Raw genomic sequence first — 20,327 nt, 5'->3', positions numbered from 1 at the left:
GCTTTGAAAGACAAGATGTTGGAAAAAGAACAACGATGGCGACGTTTTGAGGGTAAAATGATGGCTTTAACACTGTGGACACAGCAGCAGTTGAAAGAGAAGTGTTTAAGATGAATTTTGGCAGAGTGGCAGAGAGAGCTCGTTAAGCAGGCAGGTGTGAGCCTGGTTGCTATAGTGACCGCACCCAATGGCTCCATACACACGCACACAGACATGCACCTCACTTTTGCTGCTTAAAATGAACAGAAAAGTCAGGCCCAAACAAATCGTTCCCAAATGAAAAGTAAAAGTCGTATTGACAAAATTCTTTCACTGTGAGCGACAGCAATGTCTAGTCTACCAAATTCTCAGTTTTCATGTCTGTGGAGTTTATTATATGGACGTGGTGACAGTGGAAAGACACCATGCTCTTCTGATTTTCAAACGAACCTTCTGAGCCATTTTAACATTAGAGTCTATGGAAGAGTTGGAGGGAGGAGGCTGTGCATTGGTGACATTTATGAAAGAACCATAACACCTAGTACAATAGTAAACACATTGGATGAAAGAGGACAGCCATGGCTACGTTTTGAGGGTAAAATCATACCTGTAGAGCAAACGCTGCGGACACAGCAGCAGTTTTAAAAAAGATTTTAAGATTATTTTTTTTGCTCCTCTCACTCTAGCAGTTGAGCTGCCTCACTCTAGCCCCAACATTCCGTCCCATACACACCCATTATAAACTCTGAAACGGGTGAAAAAACATCATGAAACTTAAACTGGAACTGAAGAAAAAGTATAATAGATATTGAAAAGATAAATACAAGTTGAATAGTTGAATGTCTTGTCTTCGTTTTAAAGTTTGAATTGTGGCTCTATGTGAACGTATGTTGAAGTAGTAAGAGTTTAAAAATGAGTAAGTTGAATGAGAATTTGAAGGGTCTCCCCATTGAAATACATGGGAAATTTTTGTTGAATAAAGTTGAATAAAATTAAAAATATAAATGTTAAAAATGAAAAAAATAGAAGCAATGTTGTCCAAAATAATAGGAATCTAACGATGTTTGAATGGTTTTTCTAAGTTGAACGGTTTTGAAGGAGTAGGCTTTCAAAAAACGTACGGAAAAATAAAATATAATAATAAAGATTAGAAGAACAATACTGTGAATGCTTTTCAAGCATTCACACTAACTAGAAAGTGCATTTTCTGAAGAAACTGCAGTGTGAATGCTTGAATCTGAATGTATGCACTGAAATGAATTAATTGCTGAATGTTAAGTTAAAAATCTGAATGAGCTGGAAAATACAGAATTTTTAACCTGAAAATAAAAGTGCAGAACTTTTGAAAGCTGATGTTCACACAGAAGAAGTTGGAAAAAGCTAAGCATGTTTAAAATGTAAATAATAAAAAGATGAGTAATGACAAAAGAAAATTTAGAGTCAGAAAACCTCTGAATGAATATTAAAAGTTCATATTCTTCTAATTGAAATGAACTTAAAAGATGAACAAACATTCTGCAGAAAATACAAACTTTAATATACAGCATGATGTTTTTCAGACATATACACATGTGTATATCATGTTTAATAGTATTACATACATCAATTTGTTTTGTATGTCATAGAAAATAACATAAAAATCTTAAGTCATATTTTACAGCTTCTTTCTGAAAAGGACTGGTAGAATAAAGAAAAATAACTAAATTAAATAACTAAATAAAAAATAATGAGCAACATATGAAATACATGAAAATTCAACTTTTAAAACCACAATCCTGAACCTTTAAATTGTGTTGGTTTCTTAGAACATGGCTGAACAGCTGTTTCTATCGGTCTACTTAATCTTCTGATCTGTCTACACATCTTTTTATTACTCATTCTTTTTTATGTTTTAATGTAAACAGAGTCCACACAGTGGTAAAAGAGAACTGTATAGAGATTTGTGAGTAAACTCAAATGAAAGCCTAAGGTGGTGACACAGTTTAACACATGCAAATAATCAAATAAACACATTAGTCCTTTTTGTGAACATGGATAAATAAGTATCAATACAGCATTGTTCAGCCATGCCACTAAAGGCTTTTTTACACATTGTTTTAACCTGGGCTCAGACACAAAGTCCCAAATTTAGTTAGTCCCTGACTTTGAGTTGTGGTTATGACTAATTATTATACACAAGGCTTTATCTATCTAAACTCTAAGGACACAAATATGAAAAAACCTATACTTACCAGCTGATACCCCACACTACACACTAGGTGTGCCATGTGACCTGAAACTTTGGTACAAAATCATCATAATCATTCTGTTAACACTGTTTTTTAACGCTGTTTGTGTTGCTGTTCAGCAGTTTAAAATGTTTTAGATTGGATTACATGGAATGAATTTGAATTTTCTTGGGGGGTTTTGTGTGTGTTTCGTTCTCAGCAGATTTTTTCTTCCATAACGTTGAATTCCAGTTACCACATTTCTGGTCATATGACATCCCAAGTGCCCACTTAAAAAAATCCCTACAGTTAATTCAACATTAAAACAAAATAAAAAAATGTTAAATAAATAAAGGTTTGCTCTGTGATGAAATATTAAATAAGCATACATTGTACAGAGCACTAACAATGAAAACAATCCTTTAGCCTGTTGATCAGAGAGAGGCAGTCATTATGTCCATTTAAAACCTGTAATCACAGAGCACAATGTTTCTGTGAAACTATGAAGTCCCATATGATCCTCATCACGTCCAGTGACTTCAGAGTGGATCCTCCCTGTCATCCGGCCAGTGTTTGATGTGTGGCAAGCAGCACAGAAGCAGGATAGCTGAGGACTTTAAAAGAAGAGCAGAAAACGGGAACATATGTAGTTGTAAATGTAAATATCAGTGATACTTGTCTTGTCAAAGGGAATAAAATAATGAAAATGTTAACTTACACACTCATTTAGAGAGGATCTTGACACTGCACAGAGGAGGCACAGTCAGTCTGACAATGATGGTGATCTCCAGGGATGTTTTCCTGCAGCAACATTCCTGCCAACTGGCCATATGATCCAGAGTAGTTGGTTTGTAATGAACAGAAAGGTGTATATGTTAGGTAGTGTGCACTCAGAGCTGGTCCTAAGAAACAAACACATCCTGTAATAAACTGAATACCTGTAGTAGTGCTGCTGCAAATATGAAGCCCTTCTATCATGAGTGGTTTCAAAGAAGGTGTTTTGGAGGCTCGGTCACAGAAACTGTGCAGTCTGTTCAGTCCTGAGTGTCTCAGCTCTGATGGGGATGGATCACAGAGGGAAACACCTGAGTACAGACATTACAATACACTCTAACACTCCTAAGGTCAAGTGAAAACACAATTTAAACACTTTACAAAGAATGAATACATGTTTTCATGGAAATAATGTCATTAACCCTTTTTGTTGTGAGTAAATCTCACCGACTGCTTGTGGGACAAGCTAGAAGGAGGACTTATCACAGAATGTCTCCTGTGCTCCAGATGTGAAGTCTCACGCTCTGATCGTACGGCGATGAAGATGGTGATGATGAAGCCTCTCTGATCTGTGGCATTACAGTTTCTAGCTGCTATGTGCTTCACACTGTTGGATCTTACATGTGAAGCTTGGAGAAGACACAGGAGGACTGTGTCTCTCTTAAAAAAGAAAAAGGGAAACCTAACACCCCCCCCCCCCCCCTCAGCTCCCACCGTAAACCCCCCCCTCAACTCCCCAACCTCACACCATCCAATGTCTATACAAATGTAGGGTATCAGCTGGTAACAGAAAGCAAGTGTTACATATGTACTACTTATGTAACACTGCTGAAACATTTCTGGCCAGAAATGTGCAGTTATCAACCCAGACCCACCCTGATGATTGCACTGGCCGAAACATGATAAAAGCTCATAAAAATGTATGTTTCATCGAAATATTTGTCCAAAAATATAATCGTATACTTTTGAAAAAGTTTAAAGTTTATAACAAACCAAAATAATAACATTTTTGTAAATAGTATTTCAAAATAGAGGCACACATAAAGTGGCTTAACTGTCATTATTGCTGTAATTAGGTTTGTTTGTTTGTTTGTGTTTGTTTTTTTAAAAAGCAACCTTTAGTCATTATTGTTCTCTCAGAAACAATGAAGAAGCTGTTGAACATTTATGTGTTGTGTAGGCAATCCTCTGGTCCACCCTCCCTCCCTCCCAGCCACGGTGAGACTGGGGCAGCCTGGCAGGATGTTGAAGCCTGGCTGCAGAGAGGATATGCCTACACTATTCATTTTAAACTGCTATATTTGATTTTTCTGACATTTATAGGTTACTGTTAGTGAATTTTAGATTTTCTGTGATAAATAAAATTGTCATCTTTTACTGATCATTACTTAATTCATGTAATTGTATTTTATGTAAACAATTCAACCATTATACTGCAATGCAGAGCGTCAACTTTTAAATATCGCTCTACTTTCTTAAGTCATTCAAAAATATAGAAATTACTTACTGTATTCAAAGATCTAGATCATGAATCATCACAGGACAATACACAGTATACTGGGTCATGGTAACTATGGTAGGTCTTCAAGACTCCAGAATGGAGACATCGATCTGGCTGAGAAATGAAAATTAGGTCAAGCAGTGTGTTCTTCTCTGTGGTAGGGGCAGTGATGACCTGTGCGTATCCCCTAGACTCAAACAACTCCATGATTGGTTTGTTTGCACTGGATAAAACATTCTCATTAAAATCACCACAAACTATGATGGGATGACAGTCCATGATCTCCAATGAGTCTAATAGGCTTACCAGGTTTTTCAGGAATTGCCTCAGAGTGTAGTCTGGAGGTCTGTATACAACTGCAATCAGAGCACTGACTGGTGCTTCAACCTTTAAAGCCAGAAATTCAAGGTCAGTTACATTATGGATGTACTGTTTTTCATGCACTTGAATGTCACTTTTCACATAAACAGCAACTCCACCACCACTTCTGTTTGCCATTTGGGGAAAGTTTGTGTAGGACAGGTGTCTGTTGCGTTTGAACAAATTGTAATTTTCCAAGTGGAGACTCTCTGCGACAAAAGAGCCCCGCAGGTGTGTTTCTGTTAGGCACAAAACATCTGCTAGACACAATTCATGGTGACTTTTGATGTCATTAATGTGAGCTGGCAGTCCCTCTGTATTATGATGAACAATGGTGAAAACCTCTGACCTGCTGAGGGTTTGTCTCACGTGTAGAAGAGGCATCATGTCATCAAGGTTGGCTTGTCTCATGTTCTCAAGTGCTGCAGTGATTTCTGGGTTGGTGAATATTTTTTTCTCCTCCATATCAAGAAGATACAGTCCACTGAGAGACGTCACTCTACTGACAGCTACGTAGGCCATGCCGGGCTCAAAAATGCTCTTAAGAGAGACAACAGCTGATGTAGTTGTCATACCCTGTACCTTATGTATTGTACATGCAAAGGCCAGCTTCACTGGGAACTGTCTTCGTACCACTCCTTTCTGCTTCAGATTCTCCTCTGCTCTCTCAATGTACACCATGTCGTCTGCTGGTGTGCGGTTATTCTTTCCAGATGTCTCATTATCCATTTTAAGTCCAAGTTTGATGATGTGTTGGTCGTTTTCAGAGTGAACTACTCTAAGTAGTTTTCCAAAAGCTCCATTAACCAAACCATTTTGTATGTCAATGTTTCTGGTGAGCATGACACGAGCTCCTTCTGCAACTTTCAGTGTGTCTGGTAACTCGTTTTTACCTCCTTTCAATGGTCTGTCTTGAAGTGCCATTCTGCCAGTTCTAGGATCTTTTCTATAATCATCTGCATGGATGTCAATGATATGAGTGTGGAGCAGAGCCAGTGTTGAAGAGTTGTGTGCATCCACTTCTTTATTAGTTGCAAAAATGTGCAATGCATCAGTCGGACAATGGGCTGGTTCAGTTATGGCCTGTAACAACAAATCTCTATCTGCTTCGCAAAGCTCATCCAACTTTCCTTTTACACGAATTCTGTTCAGCATCTCAGCAAAGACAACATCATCTTTCTGACGCATAATCTCAGTCAGAGTGATCATCTGAAAATGCTCCCGCCACAGGTCGATCTCGGACGGGTCGTGCACACAGAGAGGTTTAGACTGTCGCACTGGGGGTAGCTGATAGAAGTCTCCGACAGCAATGACTGACATGCCTCCAAAGGGTCTCCGAGTCCCTTTGATCTGTTTGAGTCTTGCATCTACATATGCAAAGAGATGTCTTGACACCATAGACACTTCGTCAATGACGATTATTTCAGCATTCAAAAGTTCTGATCTGACTTCATCCAGCTGATTGCCAAGTCCCTGAATGGGAGGTTTTAAGCTTCTAGGCAGCTTGAGAAGAGAATGCAGTGTTGTTCCAGAAATGTTAAAAGCTGCAGTCCCAGTGAAAGCAGTTAACAGGACAGTGGGTTTTGATATGTCAACGTCGTCTGCATATCTGGGCACTTTGCTCAGTATCTTAGATGCTTCTGAGTAGATGCATTTGATAAGATGTGATTTTCCTGTTCCAGCACCACCATTAATATAAAAGAAAAACTGCTCTGGATTTAGAGCACAGACTCTTTTAATGCACCAGTCTCTAACTGCATAAAATATGCAGGCTTGCTTCTTGTTCAGATTCTGAAACATCTGACGTAACAATGTGGGATCAATAGCAGGGGGTTCCCTGATGGCTCTGACTTCTGTTGAAGCATCAGCCTGACGGCTGTAGTCGGGCACATCTTCCTGTTCATTTTCATTGTCTCGCTCTCTTTCTTGTTCGACAAGTGGCAACCTTACGAGATCTGATTCAGGTGCCAGATTACACCATTCGTCAGTCACACCTCTGTTCTGCTCATATTCCTCAACAGCGCTCTCGATCTCCTCACTGTTTTTCTCATATTTTTCTCTGTTTCTTTTGACAATGTGTTGCACGTACTCAAGACGGTCAGTACCTGGTAGCTGTACACAGCCAGCACCATAGAAAGCCTGATAGGATGGCAACGATGGTGTTTTCAGTTCGTGGTCTGAACGATGAGGAAGGTACAGTTTAAGCAGTCTTCCGTAATATTGCTCTGGATGTTTTTCTTGTGAGCAGCGGTGAAATCTGATGATAGCAGGCTTATTGTTTTTGCGCCTTTGCACAAACCCCATCTCATTGAGAAGGGGCAAAACATCTTTACCTTTTTTCTGTTGGCCATAGACAATCCTGCAAGTAGCAGCAAAGTCTGCCATGCACATCTCCTCATACTCTGGTGTTTCAGGTCTGGCTTTGTATTTGTCATTCAAAGATGTCATCCAAACATTGGAAGACTCAGGTGTTGTGTTGTCCAGAACTGACAGGGGACGACTCATTTTCACAGGATTATCATCAGTTGGAATGAATATTACAGCACGTGAGCATTGCTTCATGTGAAGACCACATGCACGAGCAACACACTCCTGTGCACTGATCTCTCGCTTCTTTGAATATGCCTGCATGACGGCTCTCATTTCATCGCACTCATTTACACTGTCCTTATGGGAGTTCTCAATGACAGTTTTCAGGTACTCAGATAGCCCGCCCTCTTTTTTTGATATATATTTCATTAAATAATTTGCAGCACCAAAAGCATCTAAAACAAAGCTTATGTCGATATTACTGTTCCAGGCTTCAAGCAGATGTGGATTATAGCCGTTTATCCAAGAGTCTTTTGGATCACGCTTTAGTATGATCGTACTCCTCATGTTCATTTTATTCAGGTATCTCTGATATTCTGCATGTGTCAACTTGCATCTTTCCAAGAGCTGCTCTAAACTCATGGAAGCAGTTTCAGGTTCATTCAGCAGCTGGTTCAGTGGTCTGAGCTTGTTCTTTGCCGTTTCTACTTCCAGTGCATCATCCTCACTGGGTCTTGTGATCATTGTCTCATTGCAGGGTGGTTTGGGAAAACCAAAACGGCACCCGGAGCTTAAACTCCTAAAGCACGTCTTTGTGTGGTTCTTACTGTGTTTTTGCACTTCTGTTACTTTTTTGTACAGTTCAGGTTGTTTATGTGGATCAGGCAGCTGAGCTGTGATGTATTTGTTTATAAAATCAAGAACAGTTTGCTCATCATCCTCCTCAAACACAGGAGCACCTTCTACCCACAGGAGGCAGTGTATGTGTGGGCTTCCTCTGTGCTGAAACTCAACTCTGTAAAAGTAGTCAATGACTTTGCCAAGTGGCTCTGCGGGAGATAAGAGTAAATCTCTGAATAATGCTTCAACTCTCTTGTCAAACATGCGCATTGTTGTGACAGGATTGCTTCTCAGGATGTCACACTTTGCTGACCAGTCGAGTCCTTCAAAATTCACTTGTTCACCTTGCTGCCTTGTTATTGCCTCGATCACTTCAGGCCAGCGCATTTCAGCAGCTGAAAATGTGCAAAAGAACGTGGGAGTTCCCAACTGTCTGATCATGGCAAAAAGATCTCTTGTTGTTTTCTCCCAATAGGCTGGGGTTCCTCTCAGAGGCTGCATGAATCTCACTGCATCTTTATTTCGCACCAGTTTCTCCACCTCATGTTTATCTTGTAACATGCCTGAGGTTATTTTTCTACCATCTCTGGTCAGAGGCTTTGCCTTCCTTAACTGTACTGTCATGCTGGATGTAGCCAAGTGTATTTCAGTCACAAACTGTGCAAAGAATAAATAGTTTGTGTCTTTGGCAAAACGATCATCAATGCAGAAAAGTCTTGATTTGAAATACCCACTGGGGGATACTTTGATCAGCCTTCTTTCATCAAGTGTGTTTTGGCCTGTAGGAAACTGCACAGGGAAGGCCATGGCCTCCAGTTTAGGTGTTTTGAAAAAACTTATTGGATTGTTTCTCTCTGCAGGAGCAACAGAGTAGATTCCTTCACTGAAACATAATATCTCCTCAGCCACATCAGGGGGCTGCAAACAGGACTCGAGTGCAAAACCACCATTAGTCAGTCCATCTGCTTGCTCTGAATCATCTCTCATCTGTTCATGCGATTGTTCACCATCACAGGGTAACATGTCAATGTCCTGTTCATTTATATTTTGTGCTTCACTCAGTGCATTTTTCTCACAGCTGTCAATTTCCATTAAATCAGCCTCATCATAATCGTCCTCATTCATGTTTTCATCATCATCCTCATCATCTTCATCAGGAAGAGTTGGATCACACAGCTCAGCATCATCTCTGATGCTCACATCCTTATACTGTGGATGAATCTGCTTGAGTTTATGCAGTGCTTGCACAAGTTTAGACCAGCTTACAGTCTGAAACAGCTGATGACCTTTGTAAGACAAGCGTCTCTTCAATTTTACTCTCAAGACCTGAGAATTAATTCTCAATCGAGGTAGTGTTTCAACAGTTTCCTGTACCTCTGATGGGACACAGACCACATTTCCTCTAATTGCTCTTTGTCTGCCTTTGGGAAGAGGAATGATCTTGGCAAATGGTATGCACTTGGCTATGAGATGTCTCTCCAGTATGTTGAGATCAGAAAGTTCAGCTGGAATATCAGCAAGATCCAACTTATTGGCAACAGCAAGTGCTGGCATGGATCCATTTTTAAGATGATCGTGGCAGGTGTGACATATCCACTCTCTCTTTCTCTCATCAGGCACTTTGCACTGCTCATTTCTGCAGTTTTCATCACAAACATGAACAAACTTTCCTGTCAAACATGTTGCAACTACATGTGGGTTTTTGACATACTTTGACCTTGTGCAGGGTCGCACTTGGTTTGGAAATGAAGCCTTGAAGCATACAGTACATGGGTATGATGGTCCAGCTTTGATTTGTGATTTGAACACAGATATGGCCTCGTTGATCACACTGTTGTCACTCTCTTGGGTTTGTCTGTTCACCCATCTGTATTTCCTTTTTATTTTCATTGCACATCTCATGTTGTGCATAATCCTGAAGGCAAGATTACTTTGATACCTGTCTCGCATTAGTTGTTTCATTAGTTGTCTGTGTCTTACTCTGAATGCATTGTCACGTGCATAACGCTGAGTCACTCGAGATCTCTGTCTCTCTCTGAATTCAGGGTTTTCTTGATACCTTTTAGTTATATAGTTTTTTTGTTTTTGTCTAAATTCAGCATTGTCACAGTAGCGTCTTTTAATATATTGTTGTTGTTTCTTTCTGAATTCATCGTTCTCACAGTAGCGTCTTTTAATATATTGTTGTTGTTTCTTTCTGAATTCATCGTTCTCACAGTAGCGTCTTTTAATATATTGTTGTTGTTTCTTTCTAACTGTAGCATTCTCAGAAAAACGTTTTTTAACATATTGTTTTTGTTTCTTTCTGAATTCATCATTTTCACAGTAACGTCTTCTAATATATTGCTGTTGTTTCTGTCTGAATTCATCATTTTCACAGTAACGTCTTCTAATATACTGTTGTTTTTTCTGTCTGACTTCAGGATTGTTTTTATATGCCTCGCTTGTGCAAGACTTTTTCTTTTCTTTGTACTCTTTGTTTGAAGCATACTTTTGTCGTTCTTTCCTTTTTTGGTTTTCTTTTCTCTGATTTCTGGGTTTCTCTGATGCCATTAATCTTCTTCTCATTTTTTGCCTTTGTTGTTTATTAACTTTTTTCAGTTTTTGTAAAACTATATCAGAAAGATCACAGGAAGCAACATTTGTTATTGCAGCATTTGATTGACATAAAAAAGCATCCCTTGATGGAAGGAAACTTAATTCACTGCATAGTTCTTCAGTTGGTATATTAGGAGGTTCATTCTGATCTTCATATGATGTGAACTGAGTCACGTGGACTTCTTTTTGTTTCACCGGTGGCGTACAAATGGACATTTGACAAAAGATGTTCTCAGTCAGATCAGTCGTTGTGTTTCTCCTTGGAGTAGAGGAGTTTGCTTCATCAACAGTTGTATCAGAGTGAGTAGATGCCACAGCAGTGGCAGCTGTTGGTCTGCAGACTGTGTCTGTGATAGTATCACTCAGGTTCACTGTGCTCATACTGTAGAACTGCACAGGCTTCAGTTCATAGTTACAAGAGGGTGATATCTCCATCATTTCATAAGAATCTTGGATCCTCTTAATCATGTCACTGAGGAGAGTGAATTTCAGCATCACTGCTGTACCACGATTACGTGACTGTAGTAGTAGAGGAAGACCACTGGGTGTTCTGGAGTGTGGATCAAAGAAACCATATTTGCCTGATGTGGATCGGAACACTGCGATACACAATCCACTCATAATCAATAAGGCATACTGCACATCTGACAACAGGCAGCTCAGTCCTGCTTCTAAGCTGAGAAAGGTATCTACTGCCTCCTCTGGAGGTTCTTCAAATGTCCCATACCGGGAAGGCTGTGTCATGTCGACATCATACATAGACCAGCGAGCATCAACTTTGTCTGGCAGCTCATCGGTTGCCAAATGAATATTTTTAGGAAATCTTTTCTTGGCCTCTTTGTACATCACATCACCTTTATCCAAGACCAGATTAAGGTCAGCTGTAGTCATGTTATCATTCTCATGAAGGAAAGCAAGAAATGTGAGTGAGTTACATGTGCACTGCTTGTTTCTGGAGTCTCCATATTTGGGATGAGCCTGGCTGTGAGATGCACAGATATGTGTAACAGAGGGCTGGTTTTCAAAGTTCACTCTTTCTGCATGAGATGGTCCTGCCACATCACTGTGACGGCCTCTTTTTACAATATCAGCATAACCCACCTGTGGGGCACTTGACACCTCAGGTTGGTCTCTATGGTTTACCTGATGATCATTAAATTCATGCTGCAATCCAATCTTTACAGCATCTGCATAGGATACCTGTTGTACATGTGCAGGAACATGTTGACCTGCCTGTTTGACACCATCAGCATTGGTCTTTGCAGACACAAAGTCTTCTGCAGAGCTCTGAGGAAAATCACACTCAGCTTGTTCACATGTTGGTACTTCATAAAACTCATGGAACTTCTTCCAGCGTTGTTTTGCAGCTTGTGACTTTTTCTGCTTCCTTGGCATTTTTACACAAGTGTTTCTCTTAGTCTTTAGAAAATATGTTTATAAAATAAGAGTGGCACAGAGCAGGAGATGTTTTCTTTGTCTTTATATTTCAGTTTTTATTTCTCAGAAACAGATGTCTTTGTTTGTTTGACAGTTTGTCAGTCAAGAGAATAATATGCACTCTCTTTATTGGCTTGGCACAACTTAGCAGCAAGCGCAAAGTGAAAAACAGCTAGAGAGAAAATTTAGAAGAGAGAACAGACAGAGCAGGAGAAACACGGCTGGGAAATCACAATCAAACCGTGAATTAGAGTTTTCTTTATTTGTTCAGTTTGTTCTCAGGTAGAGGCAATATGCACTCTTTATTGCTTTAATGGCTTGGCGTTTTTCAGCAGCAAGCCAAGAGTGAAAAACAGGTAGAGAGAAAATTTAGCAGAGAGAACAGACAGAGCAGGAGAGACACGGCTTTAAATCAAACCGCAGAGTTTTCTTTGTTTGTTCAGTTTGTTCTCAGGTTGAGGCAAAATATGCACTCTTTATTGTTTTATTGGCTTGTGCATTTTTCAGCAGCAAGCCAAAGAGTGAAAAACAGGTAGAGAGAAAATTTAGCAGAGAGAACAGACAGAGCAGGAGAGACACGGCTTTAAATCAAACCGCAATAAGATTCTTGGTTTGGCAAAATTTCTCACAAACCACAGGGTGAAATACAGATGGAAAGAAGGCAGAGACAACAGGTGGAGTAGGACAGAAGATAGAGGGGTTGGGGGGTTGGGATGTGAGATAGAAGACTGGAGATCTGGTCCTTGTTCTTCTTCTGCACACTGTGAACAAAAAACAAGAAAAAAAATTTTTTAATAAAATTATATCACATGGTAATTGTATGAACTAATTGTGACTACTGAAAAAGGACAAAACAAATATTCAAGCTAAACTGTTGTCGGCTGCCATGTGCAAAAAGTTGAGCAATTTGGCACTTTTTAAAAGAATAAATATTTAATTAAATTCAGCAATAATATTTTTAAATACAAATATGACTGAGTGAATTGTTAACTAATCACATGTAATGTGCAAAAATGTACGAAAAAAATATTTTAGCCCAATTGTTAAGCTGAACTTATGTGTCTTTATTATAAAAATGTGTTTAAAAGGTCTAGCACAAAGTTTGAACCCATCACTTTAAAGCTTATATTAGTCAGATTATTTTTTTAAAATTTTGGTGTACTTCTCTAACAGTATGTGCACACCTACCAGGCAAAGCACAGATGTGAGTCAAGTTCCTGAAAGTGTAAGACAAGAAATAACATGTTAGTTGTCTGTACAGTTTTATCAGACTAACAAAAAAACAAAGCCCACACGACATGATACACTGAACTTATAGTCAGCAGGGTAATTATAGAGTAATATAGCACACCAGCTGATACAGCAGCCATTTTATAATTCAAACTAATTAACTGAAGTATTTATTTAAGTACTTATATAAGGCTACTGTTAGACTGTTACTACCCTTAGCATCGCTAAGTGCTAACACTAACTTCAGTTAGTGTTAGCACTGCTGGTAGAACTAGCACTCTTACTGTTAAAACTGAGGCACAATGGCAATAATAAAGCTCATTTGTTACTTTTGTCTCACTGACCGCCAATAAATATCACAGGAATATCACAGGAATATTCTTTTTGTCAGTTAAAAACTGCTAAGGCTAGTGTTGGCACTATAGCTAGCGTTAGCATTGATGCTAGCATTAGCATCGAAGCTAGCATTAGCACTGCTACTAACAGCAAAAGTCATGAAGTACTCTTACTGTTAAAACTGAGGCACAATGGCAATAATAAATCTCATTTGTTACTTTTGTCTCACTGACCGCCAATAAATATCACAGGAATATCACAGGAATATTCTTTTTGTCAGTTAACAACTGCTAAGGCTAGTGTTAGCACTATAGCTAGCATTAGCATTGAAGCTAGCGTTAGCATTGAAGCTAGCGTTAGCATTCCTGCTACTAACAGCAAAAGTCATGAAGTACTCTTACTGTTAAAACTGAGCCACAATGGCAATAATAAATCTCATTTGTTACTTTTGTCTCACTGACCGCCAATAAATATCACAGGAATATCACAAGAATATTCTTTTTGTCAGTTAACAACTGCTAAGGCTAGTGTTAGCACTATAGCTAGCATTAGCATTGAAGCTAGCGTTAGCACTGCTGCTAACAGCAAAAGTCATAAACCTATATAAATGGTAGCAAAGGTTCTTTTTTTGCTTTCTTTATTCTTTGAACTCTGTTGAACTTTAAAAAGACTTGATATGTGAGTTTAAATGTCAAACATGTATTTTTACCATCATAAAATTAAAACAGTGCTGTACTGAGTGTATTGTACTTACCACAGCAGAGAGCAAAGCGGAATGACGGCAGTTGGTGCAGTGATTAGTTAAAGACTGATGAGGCGTTCAGGTGGTGCTTGGAAATTTGAGCATCAGTTTGAACATCAATAATGAGCATATATATTTCTCTGTCATAGAGAGACAGAGAAAAAAATACACAAGACTCACCAGCATACAAATTGGTACTTTTTCTCTTTATGTCACTCATTCGCTTATACTCAGGAAAGAGGGCAACTGGCATTAAATTAGCAAATAAAAAGTATGTCATCTTGAACTGTTTTATGGATTTTATTTTAAGACTACTTTGAGCGTATTCGTGGGGAGATAAACTATACAGACTAAAAACAGAGACATTAAATGAGATTCGATTATTTAAAATGTGGGAAAATACACTACAGACAGGTAGATGCTGTGAGCTTTAATTATCCAGTCAGAAAAGATTATTTTAAAGTCATCAACTGACTAAAACTGCCGAGGTATGAAAAACCTGTGTGGAGAAGACAAGTCCACCAATACACAATCAACTTGAATTTAACAGGGCAATAATTCAGGTCTCTATTCAGTTAGCCTATATTAACTACTGACATACTGTTAATCTGTGGCAAAAGCCTGTCAAACCTGTCTTATTGTACCTATTGAAAAAGTTAATCTTACTACAACTGCTTAGATGTAACACACATTTTTGATTTAATCTTGGCAGAGTGAGAGACAGAGCTCGTTAAGCAGGCAGGTGTGAGCCTGGTTGCTATAGTGACTGCACCCAAGGGCTCCATACACACGTACACAGACATGCACCTCACTTTTGCTGCTTAAAATGAACAGAAAAGTCAGGCCGAAACAAATCGCTCCCAAATGAAAAGTAAAAGTCGTATTGACAAAATTCTTTCACCGTGAGTGACAGCAATGTCTAGTCTACTGAATTCTCAGTTTTCATGCCTGTGGAGTTTATTATATGGACGTGGTGACAGTGGAAAGACACCATGCTCTTCTGATTTTCAAACGAACCTTCTGAGCCATTTTAACATTAGAGTCTATGGAAGAGTTGGAGGGAGGAGGCTGTGCATTGGTGACATTTATGAAAGAACCATAACACCTAGTACAATAGTAAACACATTGGATGAAAGAGGACAGCGATGGCTACGTTTTGAGGGTAAAATCATACCTGTAGAGCAAACGCTGTGGACACAGCAGCAGTTTTAAAAAAGATTTTAAGATTAATTTTTTTGCTCCTCTCACTCTAGCAGTTGAGCTGTCTCACTCTAGCCCCAACATTCCGTCCCATACACACCCATTATAAATTTTGAAACGGGTGAAAAAACATCATGAAACTTAAACTGGAACTGAAGAAAAAGTATAATAGATATTGAAAAGATAAATACAAGTTGAATAGTTGAATGTCTTGTCTTCGTTTTAAAGTTTGAATGGTGGCTCTATGTCAATGTATGTGGAAGTAGTAAGAGTTTAAAAATGAGTAAGTTGAATGAGAATTTGAAGGGTCTCCCCATTGAAATACATGGGAAATTTTTGTTGAATAAAGTTGAATAAAATTAAAAATATAAATGTTAAAAATGAGAAAAATAGAAGCAATGTTGTCCAAAATAATAGGAATCTAACGATGTTTGAATGGTTTTTCTAAGTTGAACGGTTTTGAAGGAGTAGGCTTTCAAAAAACGTACGGAAAAATAATAAAATATAATAATAATAATAAAGATTAGAAGAACAATACTGTGAATGCTTTTCAAGCATTCACACTAACTAGAAAGTGCATTTTCTGAAGAAACTGCAGTGTGAATGCTTGAATCTGAATGTATGCACTGAAATGAATTAATTGCTGAATTTTGAGTTAAAAATCTTGAATGAGATTAAAAAAAAACAAAAAAAAACGAATTTAACCTGAAAACAAAGGTGCTGAACTGCTAAAAGCTGAAAGTTACACAGAAGAAGGAGTTGGAAAAAAACTGAAAATGTTTTAAATGTAAATTAGAAAACCCTAAGAAATGAGAAAAGAACATTTAGAGTCAGAAAACATCTGAATGAATATTAAAAGGTCATATTCTTTGAATCACTGAATGACTCAAATGTGATCCCTCCACTTTGATCCACACAGTTTAAAAAGTTTAAATGCCTGAGCTTTGAAAGATACGGTGTTGGAAAGAGAACAATAATGGCGACAATTTGAGGGTAAAATGATGGCTGTAACACTGTGGACACAGCAGCAGTTGAAAGAGAAGTGCTTAAGATGAATCTTGGTACAGTGGCAGGCAGAGCTCGTTAAGCAGGCAGGTGTGAGCCTGGTTGCTATAGTGACCGCACCCAATGGCTCCATACACACGCACACAGACATGCGCCTCACTTTTGCTGCTTAAAATGAACAGAAAAGTCAGGCCGAAACAAATCGTTCCCAAATGAAAAGTAAAAGTCGTATTGACAAAATTCTTTCACTGTGAGCGACAGCAATGTCTAGTCTACCAAATTCTCAGTTTTCATGTCTGTGGAGTTTATTATATGGACGTGGTGACAGTGGAAAGACACCATGCTCTTCTGATTTTCAAACGAACCTTCTGAGACATTTTAACATTGGAGTCTATGGAAGAGTTGGAGGGAGGAGGCTGTGCATTGGTGACATTTATGAAAGAACCATAACACCTAGTACAATAGTAAACACATTGGATGAAAGAGGACAGCCATGGCTACGTTTTGAGGGTAAAATCATACCTGTAGAGCAAACGCTGCGGACACAGCAGCAGTTTTAAAAAAGATTTTAAGATTATTTTTTTTGCTCCTCTCACTCTAGCAGTTGAGCTGCCTCACTCTAGCCCCAACATTCCGTCCCATACACACCCATTATAAACTCTGAAACGGGTGAAAAAACATCATGAAACTTAAACTGGAACTGAAGAAAAAGTATAATAGATATTGAAAAGATAAATACAAGTTGAATAGTTGAATGTCTTGTCTTCGTTTTAAAGTTTGAATGGTGGCTCTATGTGAACGTATGTTGAAGTAGTAAGAGTTTAAAAATGAGTAAGTTGAATGAGAATTTGAAGGGTCTCCCCATTGAAATACATGGGAAATTTTTGTTGAATAAAGTTGAATAAAATTAAAAATATAAATGTTAAAAATGAGAAAAATACAAGCAACCATGTCCAAAATAATAGGAATCTAATGGTGTTTGAATGGTTTTTCTAAGTTGAACGGTTTTGAAGGAGTAGGCTTTCAAAAAACGTACGGAATAGATAATAAAATACTAGAAAGTGCATTTTCTGAAGAAACTGCAGTGTGAATGCTTGAATCTGAATGTATGGACTGAAATGAATTAATTGCTGAATTTTGAGTTAAAAAATTTGAATGAAATTAAAAAAAAAACAAAAAAAACCCAACCAAATTTAACCTGAAAACAAAGGTGCTGAACTGCTAAAAGCTGAAGGTTACACAGAAGCAGAAGTTGGAAAAAAGCTGAAAATGTTTTAAATGTAAATTAGAAAACCCTAAGAAATGAGAAAAGAACATTTAGAGTCAGAAAACATCTGAATGAATATTAAAAGTTCGTATTCTTTGAATCACTGAATGACTAAAATGTGATCCCTCCACTTGGACCCACACAGTTTAAAAAGTTTACATCTCTGAGCTTTGAAAGACAAGATGTTGGAAAAAGAACAACGATGGCGACGTTTTGAGGGTAAAATGATGGCTGTAACACTGTGGACACAGCAGCAGTTGAAAGAGAAGTGTTTCAGATGAATCTTGGCAGAGTGAGAGAGAGCTCGTTAAGCAGGCAGGTGTGAGCCTGGTTGCTATAGTGACTGCACCCAGTGGCTCCATACACACGACACAGACATGCACCTCACTTTTGCTCCTTAAAATGAACAGAAAAGTCAGGCCGAAACAAATCGTTCCCAAATGAAAAGTAAAAGTCGTATTGACAAAATTCTTTCACCGTGAGCGACAGCAATGTCTAGTCTACTGAATTCTCAGTTTTCATGTCTGTGGAGCTTATTATATGGACGTGGTGACAGTGGAAAGACACCATGCTCTTCTGATTTTCAAACGAACCTTCTGAGCCATTTTAACATTAGAGTCTATGGAAGAGTTGGAGGGAGGAGGCTGTGCATTGGTGACATTTATGAAAGAACCATAACACCTAGGACAATAGTAAACACATTGGATGAAAGAGGACAGCGATGGCTACGTTTTGAGGGTAAAATCATACCTGTAGAGCAAACGCTGCGGACACAGCAGCAGTTTTAAAAAAGATTTTAAGATTAATTTTTTTGCTCCTCTCACTCTAGCAGTTGAGCTGTCTCACTCTAGCCCCAACATTCCGTCCCATACACACCCATTATAAACTTTGAAACGGGTGAAAAAACATCATGAAACTTAAACTGGAACTGAAGAAAAAGTATAATAGATATTGAAAAGATAAATACAAGTTGAATAGTTGAATGTCTTGTCTTCGTTTTAAAGTTTGAATGGTGGCTCTATGTCAACGTATGTGGAAGTAGTAAGAGTTTAAAAATGAGTAAGTTGAATGAGAATTTGAAGGGTCTCCCCATTGAAATACATTATAAATTTTTGTTGAAAAAAGTTGAATAAAATTAAAAATATAAATGTTAAAAATGAGAAAAATAGAAGCAATGTTGTCCAAAAGAATAGGAATCTAACGGTGTTTGAATGGTTTTTCTAAGTTGAACGGTTTTGAAGGAGTAGGCTTTCAAAAAACGTACGGAAAAATAAAATATAATAATAACTAGAAAGTGCATTTTCTGAAGAAACTGCAGTGTGAATGCTTGAATCTGAATGTATGCACTGAAATGAATTAATTGCTGAATTTTGAGTTAAAAATATTGAATGAGATTAAAAAAAAACAAAAAAAAAAAAACAAATTTAACCTGAAAACAAAGGTGCTGAACTGCTAAAAGCTGAAGGTTACACAGAAGAAGGAGTTGGAAAAAAACTGAAAATGTTTTAAATGTAAATTAGAAAACCCTAAGAAATGAGAAAAGAACATTTAGAGTCAGAAAACATCTGAATGAATATTAAAAGGTCATATTCTTTGAATCACTGAATGACTCAAATGTGATCCCTCCACTTTGATCCACACAGTTTAAAAAGTTTAAATGCCTGAGCTTTGAAAGATACGGTGTTGGAAAGAGAACAATAATGGCGACAATTTGAGGGTAAAATGATGGCTGTAACACTGTGGACACAGCAGCAGTTGAAAGAGAAGTGCTTAAGATGAATCTTGGTACAGTGGCAGGCAGAGCTCGTTAAGCAGGCAGGTGTGAGCCTGGTTGCTATAGTGACCGCACCCAATGGCTCCATACACACGTACACAGACATGCGCCTCACTTTTGCTGCTTAAAATGAACAGAAAAGTCAGGCCGAAACAAATCGCTCCCAAATGAAAAGTAAAAGTCGTATTGACAAAATTCTTTCACCGTGAGCGACAGCAATGTCTAGTCTACCTAATTCTCAGTTTTCATGCCTGTGGAGCTTATTATATGGACGTGGTGACAGTGGAAAGACACCATGCTCTTCTGATTTTCAAACGAACCTTCTGAGCCATTTTAACATTAGAGTCTATGGAAGAGTTGGAGGGAGGAGGCTGTGCATTGGTGACATTTATGAAAGAACCATAACACCTAGGACAATAGTAAACACATTGGATGAAAGAGGACAGCCATGGCTACGTTTTGAGGGTAAAATCATACCTGTAGAGCAAACGCTGCAGACACAGCAGCAGTTTTAAAAAAGATTTTAAGATTAATTTTTTTGCTCCTCTCACTCTAGCAGTTGAGCTGCCTCACTCTAGCCCCAACATTCCGTCCCATACACACCCATTATAAACTCTGAAATGGGTGAAAAAACATCATGAAACTTAAACTGGAACTGAAGAAAAAGTATAATAGATATTGAAAAGATAAATACAAGTTGAATAGTTGAATGTCTTGTCTTCGTTTTAAAGTTTGAATGGTGGCTCTATGTCAATGTATGTGGAAGT

At 38.2% G+C, this 20,327-nt stretch overlaps 1 protein-coding gene and 2 long non-coding RNA genes across 3 annotated transcripts in view; 1 reads left to right on the top strand and 2 right to left on the bottom strand.

Annotated features, from left to right (window-relative positions):
- Positions 1-20,327, top strand: part of LOC145430302 (uncharacterized) — a 358,832-nt gene that overhangs the window by 303,062 nt on the left and 35,443 nt on the right. The window lies entirely within an intron of this gene.
- LOC145430305 (uncharacterized) lies at positions 1,491-3,630 on the bottom strand. Its single transcript, XR_013910781.1, has 2 exons — positions 3,125-3,630; positions 1,491-3,008 (listed from the first exon to the last, which is right to left on the bottom strand). It is a non-coding gene; the product is annotated as an uncharacterized LOC145430305 (long non-coding RNA).
- Positions 12,037-15,087, bottom strand: LOC145430304 (uncharacterized). Its single transcript, XR_013910780.1, has 3 exons — positions 14,327-15,087; positions 13,195-13,223; positions 12,037-12,767 (listed from the first exon to the last, which is right to left on the bottom strand). It is a non-coding gene; the product is annotated as an uncharacterized LOC145430304 (long non-coding RNA).

The sequence above is a fragment of the Astatotilapia calliptera genome, chromosome 8 (assembly GCF_964374335.1).
Source record: "Astatotilapia calliptera chromosome 8, fAstCal68.1, whole genome shotgun sequence".
Taxonomy (NCBI): Eukaryota; Metazoa; Chordata; class Actinopteri; order Cichliformes; family Cichlidae; genus Astatotilapia; species Astatotilapia calliptera.
This window is presented reverse-complemented; position numbering and strand designations above follow the sequence as displayed.